At 31.5% G+C, this 7,803-nt stretch overlaps 1 non-coding gene across 1 annotated transcript; it reads right to left on the reverse strand.

Annotated features, from left to right (window-relative positions):
- Positions 1-2,069: 2,069 nt before the first annotated feature.
- On the reverse strand, positions 2,070-2,149 carry TRNAL-UAG (transfer RNA leucine (anticodon UAG)). Its single transcript has one exon. It is a non-coding gene; the product is annotated as a tRNA-Leu (tRNA).
- Between the last annotated feature and the right edge of the window lie 5,654 nt (positions 2,150-7,803).

Here is a 7,803-nt window from a genome sequence, read left to right on the forward strand (position 1 = left end):
TCAAATTGCCGATTATACCCCTACATACGTGGTTACCAGATACCCATGGGGAAGCACATTATAGTACATGTATGCTTTTAGCGGGAATATTATTAAAGATGGGAGCATATGGATTGATTCGGATCAACATGGAATTGTTACCTCATGCTCATTATCTATTTTCGCCCTGGTTAGTAATAATAGGAGCGATCCAAATAATCTATGCAGCTTCAACTTCTCTTGGTCAACGAAATTTCAAAAAAAGAATAGCTTATTCCTCTGTATCTCACATGGGTTTCATAATTATAGGAATTGGTTCCATAACCAACATTGGACTCAATGGAGCTATTTTACAAATATTATCCCATGGATTTATTGGTGCTACACTTTTTTTCTTGGCAGGAACCGCTTCTGATAGAATGCGTCTTGTTTATCTCGAAGAACTGGGGGGAATATCTATCCCAATGCCTAAAATTTTTACCATGTTTAGTAGCTTTTCAATGGCTTCTCTTGCCTTACCAGGAATGAGTGGTTTTGTCGCAGAATTAGTAGTATTTTTTGGACTAATTACTAGTCCAAAATTTCTGTTAATGCCAAAAACACTAATTACTTTTGTAATGGCAATTGGAATGATATTAACTCCTATTTATTTATTATCTATGTTACGCCAGATGTTCTATGGATACAAGCTATTTAATGTTCCAAACGCAAATTTTGTGGATTCTGGACCACGAGAACTCTTTATTTTAATCTGTATCTTTTTACCAGTAATAGGAATTGGTATTTATCCAGATTTTGTTCTCTCCCTATCCGTTGACAGGGTAGAGGCTCTCTTATCCAATTATTATCCTAAATAGGTTTGCTTTTTTTTACTCGTCTGCTCTATTAATGCAGAAATAAGTAAAAAAGTATATAATGCAGAAATAAGTAAAAAAGTATAATTAGATCTATCTCGAATTTTTGAGAACCCTTTGATAAGGCGTTCAAGGGGTTCTCAAATAAAACATAAAAGTAAAAACCTTCATTTCATGAAGGTTTTATTTTATGTAATCATTTAGGTGTTAATGTAAACGAACCATAACTATGTAAGCCTATTCCTAATAGATTTATACCAAAATAACAAATCCAAATTATAAGAAATCCTATCAAAGCTATAAGTGCAGAATTCGTACCCTTCCAATTTGGATTTGTTCTACTATGTAAATAAATTGCGAATATGGTCCAAGTAATAAATGCCCAAGTTTCCTTAGGATCCCAATTCCAATAGGATCCCCAGGCCTCATTAGCCCATACTGCTCCACAAAGAATACCTACGGTTAAAAGGGTAAATCCTAGGCTAATGACACGATAACTCCAAGAATCCAAACGCTCCGTTAATTGATATTTGTAATAATTTGGAAATGAAGGGACAGAGGTTCTTTTTAAAGCACTTCTTTTTGCATAAAAATATTTAATATCACTAAAGAAAAATGTTTTATTTAAAACATTTTTTTTCTTTTTAGAAAAGAAATGGAAATTATTTCGAAATCTAATGATTAGAATAGCGGCAGATAATAAGGATCCGCACAAAAGAGTTGCATAGCTTAATAACATCATACTGACATGCATCATTAACCACTGAGATTGTAGAGCAGGTACTAGTATCGTGGATTGATGCATTTCAGTTAAAAGACCCGATGTGGCAAAGCCTTGCGTTAAAATAGTACTTGGCGTAGTTATTGTGCTTAAATCATTTTTAGAGTTCTGTATTTTAGGAATGGTATGAAGAATATACAGGGCCCATGAAAGGAAGATCAATGACTCATATAAATTACTTAATGGAAAATGTCCCGAGGAAGCCCAACGAGAAACTAAGAATCCTGTTATAGAGAAAAAAGTAACTATCATTCCTTTTTCTGACGAATCGCGTAATCCTCCAAGTTCACGAACTAATAAGGTTATAAAATGAATCGTAATCACAATTGAAATCGTTGAGAAAGAGATATGAGTTAGTATATGTTCTAAAGTTGCAAATAGCATAAGGGGAAGGTCCCATTACAAAATTGTAAATTTCGAATTGATTTCTAATCTATTGTATTCTTTTTCAAGAATGCCGCCACTCGGATTCGAACCGAGATGCTTGAGCACTGCTTCCTAAGAGCAGCGTGTCTACCAATTTCACCATGGCGGCTAACTTCAAATAATAGGTAACTTAAAAGAATAATAGCTATTATCTTGGGAATCGTCGATATTGGGAAAGTCCATAAAATTTAGGAACATTAGAGTTTTCATTAAAATAGACTTCGTTTGGTAGTATCGTTTCCATTTTTTTTTTTTACAATAAACTCTTGCTTTGCCCAATAGAAACACAAACACTGCTTGAAAGAGTTGGAACTTCTTTTTTCTAACTTGCAATTATAGAACTAATTTTTTCTAATTAATTTCCCCTTTACATTTTGAAAATTCTTTCAATACAATGAAAAAAATCCAAAAGGGTTTCTATTTAATGATGAAATTAAAATAAAATGGATAAATAGAAAAGGCTTTTTGGATTTTTTAAAAATTTCTAGAATGAAAGTCTTTATGCTCTTATTAATAAGATTTACTAACCTTATGATTTTGGAGAAGATAGGTGGAAGTTGTAAGTCCTATTGTAAGAATACTCCACTTTTCATAATTTTCCTAATAGAATATGAGGATTCTATTAGGAAAATTATGAAAAGTTCATTGATAGGAAAAGAATACTTAGCACACAGTATACCAAACAAAACTTTTTTTTTCTTGTATATATAAGATAAGAGGGGTTTTTTGTTCTAAGAATATTGTACCGAGTAATTCGACACATAAAAGTACATTCAAAGAAGAATCCAAATTATTAAATAATTGGAATTCTTTTTTGATAAGTCAATTCATATTATTCCAAAATCTTATTATTTGTTTGTTGCCCAGAAAAACCCTTTGGTTTTGGATGCTCATTACCGCTCGAAAATGATCTTGATTTTACTAAAGAATAAGATTGTACTATGGAAAAATAAGTCTTTTTCTTCCAAATATTTTTACGAATACGCTTTTTTGACATTGAAGTACGTTTTTTTGGAACTGCCATTCAAAAAGGAAATTACTTTTTTCTAGTTGTATGTGAAAGACATCTATTGCTGCAAATCAATCCTTCTTTCTTCTTTTTATTAGTATTTATACTTAGATACTGAAAGATACTTAAATTTTGAATTATTTTTTACTTCATTTTGTCTAATGCGGATAAGACAACAAGAATTTTTTAACATTTTTTCTTTATATATTTTATACTTTTTTTTTAATAATATAGAATATATAGAAGGGTTTCTCATTTAAATCTATTTATATCTATTTATATATCAAGTATACTCCATATATAGATATATGGTATGGAAGCCTATCCCCCATATAAGATAAGACGGGGGGATAAAAAGAAGGGAAAATGAAAATAGTTAATTAAGTTCAGAATGGTATTCCATAAAGGAAAGGAATTCCAATCAAAACAAAAAATACTGAGTCTCTTAAACAAGACATTCTAAAACTTAGGTAATTTATAGTCATTAGAATTTTAGTTCTATATGAAGTAAGGACTATTCGATAATTTCTTATAAACATAGGTTTTCATTGGAATTCACTCAATCAGTTAATTATGGAACAAGAGAGCTGTTTCATCTTTGTTTTAAAGAAATATAAAAATGAATTATGAATAGAAAGTAAAATGATTCCACTTTTTTTTTTTTATTTTTATAAATATCTTTATTTAGTTAATAAAATAACTTCGTTACCTAGTTATTTTATTAACTTTTTTAATTTAACCAACTAAACCCATTCTTAATTTTTAATTATTTCAATGAGATAAATTTTGGAAAAATTAAGAATTTCAGTATTTTTTCTTATTCTTTTTATTTATTCTTTCAGAAAGAGATAAGAATTGGTTTGGTGAATCGGAAACAATTTTATAGAAAAATTGAAGTAAAAATTGAAGTAAAAATTGCAATTTCTTTTCTTATGGAACATACATATCAATATGCATGGGTAATCCCTCTTCTCCCACTTCCAGTTATTATGTCAATGGGATTTGGCCTTATTCTTATTCCGACAGCAACAAAAAATCTTCGTCGCATATGGGCTTTTCCTAGTGTTTTACTCTTAAGTATAGCTATGGTATTCTCAGTTCAACTGTCTATTCAACAAATAAATGGAAGTTCGATCTATCAATATCTATGGTCTTGGACCGTCAATAATGATTTTTCTTTAGAATTTGGATACTTGATTGACCCACTTACTTCTATTATGTTAATACTAATTACTACTGTAGGAATCCTGGTTCTTATTTATAGTGATGGTTATATGTCTCACGATGAAGGATATTTGAGATTTTTTGTTTATATAAGTTTTTTCAATACTTCCATGTTGGGATTGGTTACTAGCTCCAATTTGATACAAATTTATTTTTTTTGGGAACTCGTGGGAATGTGTTCTTATTTATTGATAGGCTTTTGGTTTACACGACCAATCGCAGCGAGTGCTTGTCAAAAAGCTTTTGTAACTAATCGTGTAGGGGATTTTGGTCTATTATTAGGAATTTTAGGTTTTTTTTGGATAACAGGTAGTTTAGAGTTTAGGGATTTGTTCAAAATAGCTAATAACTGGATTCCTAATAATGGAATTAACTCTTTACTTACTACTTTGTGTGCTTTTTTATTATTCCTTGGTGCAGTTGCGAAATCCGCACAATTCCCTCTTCACGTATGGTTACCCGATGCTATGGAAGGGCCCACTCCTATTTCGGCTCTTATACACGCAGCAACTATGGTTGCTGCGGGAATTTTTCTTCTAGCTCGACTTCTTCCTCTTTTCATATCTTTACCTTTGATAATGAGTTTTATTTCTTTAGTAGGTACAATAACACTATTCTTAGGAGCTACTTTAGCTCTTGCTCAGAGAGATATTAAAAGAAGCTTAGCCTATTCTACAATGTCTCAATTGGGTTATATGATGTTAGCTCTAGGTATAGGTTCTTATCAAGCTGCTTTATTCCATTTGATCACTCATGCTTATTCAAAAGCTTTATTGTTCTTGGGATCCGGATCCGTTATTCATTCAATGGAACCTCTTGTTGGATATTCACCAGATAAAAGTCAAAATATGGTTCTTATGGGCGGTTTAAGAAAATACATTCCAATCACAAGAACTACTTTTTTATGGGGTACACTTTCTCTTTGTGGTATTCCACCTCTTGCTTGCTTCTGGTCCAAAGATGAAATCCTTAGTAATAGTTGGTTGTATTCGCCCTTTTTTGGAATAATAGCCTCCTTTACTGCAGGATTAACTGCCTTTTATATGTTTCGGATATATTTACTTACATTTGATGGGTATTTGCGTGTTCATTTTCAAAATTACAGTAGCACTAAAGAGAGTTCCTTGTATTCAATATCCTTATGGGGAAAAAGGATACCCAAAGGAGTGAATAGGGATTTCGTTTTATCAACAACGAAGAGTGGAGTTTCTTTTTTTTCACAAAATATACCAAAAATTCAAGGTAATACAAGAAATAGGATAGGATCCTTTACTACGTCTTTTGGGGCTAAAAAAACTTTTGCCTATCCGCATGAAACGGGAAATACTATGTTATTTCCTCTTCTTATATTACTACTTTTCACTTTGTTCATTGGATTCATAGGAATCTCTTTTGATAATGGAGGAATTGGTAATGGAATAGCAGAGTTAACCATATTATCAAAGTGGTTAACTCCCTCAATAAACTTTACCCAGGAAAGTTCTAATTCTTTTGTAAATTCATATGAATTTATTACTAATGCAATTTCTTCTGTAAGTCTAGCTATCTTTGGTTTATTCATAGCATATATCTTCTATGGATCCGCTTATTCTTTTTTTCAGAATTTGGATTTAATAAACTCTTTTTACAAAGGAAATCCTAAAAAAGAATTTTTAGATCAAGTAAAAAAAAATATATACAGTTGGTCATATAATCGTGGTTATATAGATATTTTCTATACTAGGGTCTTTACCCTCGGTATAAGAGGGTTAACCGAACTCACGGAGTTTTTTGATAAGGGTGTTATTGATGGAATTACCAATGGAGTGGGTCTTGCTAGTTTTTGTATAGGAGAGGAAATTAAATATGTAGGGGGAGGTCGAATCTCGTCTTATTTATTCTTTTTTTTATGTTATGTATCTGTGTTTTTATTCTTTTTTCTTTCTTAAGTTAAGGAATTTACAACAAGTCTCTTGCAAAAATAACTATCCTATCCCCTTTCTACAATCTCTCTATATCCTTGTTACATAAGGTAAGTATTGTATAATAGTTCGGTTTTCCGCGATTTTTTCCATTCCTCTGTGTAAATACCCTAATATGGGTTCACAATCAATAACATCCTCACCATCGAGAGTAACGATCAGTCGAAGAACACCATGCATTGATGGGTGTTGAGGGCCCATATTGACTATCATGAGATCTTTTCTTGTAAGCGGTAGACTCATATCCTTTCTTCCTTAATTCATTATTCCATGAAAATGGATTATTCCATGAATTCCTCAAAGCGAGGCTCATCAAAATGAAAAATCTAAGACTACTATAAGACTACTAAAAAAATAATAAAACAAGAAAAAAATTTGAACGATTAAATTACTGCTCCCGAATATTCAACTGACCGATTAATTTCTTATAACGTACTCTATTTTTCTTTGCCAAATAAGCCAGCAAACGTCGACGTTTTCCCAAAAGTCTTCGTAGACCTCTTTCCGATGAAAAATCTTTTTTGTGTAATTCCAAATGTGAAGCAAGTCTCCGTATCTTATTGGTGAAACTGAATACTTGAAATTCAACAGAACCCCTGTTTTCTTCTTTTTCTTCTTTAACCATAAATCCAAAAATTTTTCTACCTCCTTTCTTTTTCATGTATTTTTCTGATCAGGAAAAATACAAAATTATGTCAGTTATTTTGAAGTTATTCTAATCTCGTACACACACAAATTTGCAATTATTCATCTACTACTGGAATTTGGATTTATTTTATCGATGCAAATTGGATTTGGATAGAAGGGTACATTCTTTCTAATATTTTAGATAGAAGAAATGTTTCTTCTATCTAAAATATTAGAAAGAATTTTGCTGATTTATTTATTGCTATATGCAATTTATGGAATTGATACACCATTTAATTGATATCATTTAGCAAAATGAAACACAGCATATGCATCCATCTTTTGGCTCGAGAATTTCACGGGATAGAGATATGGTATAAGAAATAGACTATTAAGTAACTCTAAATGAATTGTGGATACATCTGTATCCTTAACATACTGAAACGATTGTCATTATTCGTATCAAACCAATAGCGATTCATACAAGCTAAATCTTCTAATCAATGGTGGGCCAATAATGAATTTTTTTGCATATGTATTAAGACGCTTGGCCTGATTTCGAAATTGTCCAGAGTTTTATATGTTGTTTTCATTGCAAAATGATGGGTCTCCTTCCATAACTTTCCAATTACGAGTACGAGAATTGAAAGACATGAAAATTCTCAATTCTCTACGGCGTCTAGTAGATAGAAACAAGAAAATCAGAAGAATCTTTCTCTCTATTCACTATCATTCCGCGTCTTCGACTTCTATTAGTTTCTTTTCTTCTTTAATGCAATAGCTATAGTTTGATATAAGAATCCATTTCTCAAAGTAATGGAAACCATTCTCTTATAGGAAATGGTTCGAAAATCGCTATTCCACCTTTTAGGTATCGTGAAAAGTGATACCTGTGAAGATCGTGCATTTCAGTCAAATTCAGATCCGTTTTTCGAGTCCATG

The sequence above is a fragment of the Triticum urartu genome, unplaced genomic scaffold, assembly GCF_056163025.1.
Source record: "Triticum urartu cultivar PI428250 unplaced genomic scaffold, HENAU_Tu73 scaffold1816, whole genome shotgun sequence".
NCBI lineage: Eukaryota > Viridiplantae > Streptophyta > Magnoliopsida > Poales > Poaceae > Triticum > Triticum urartu.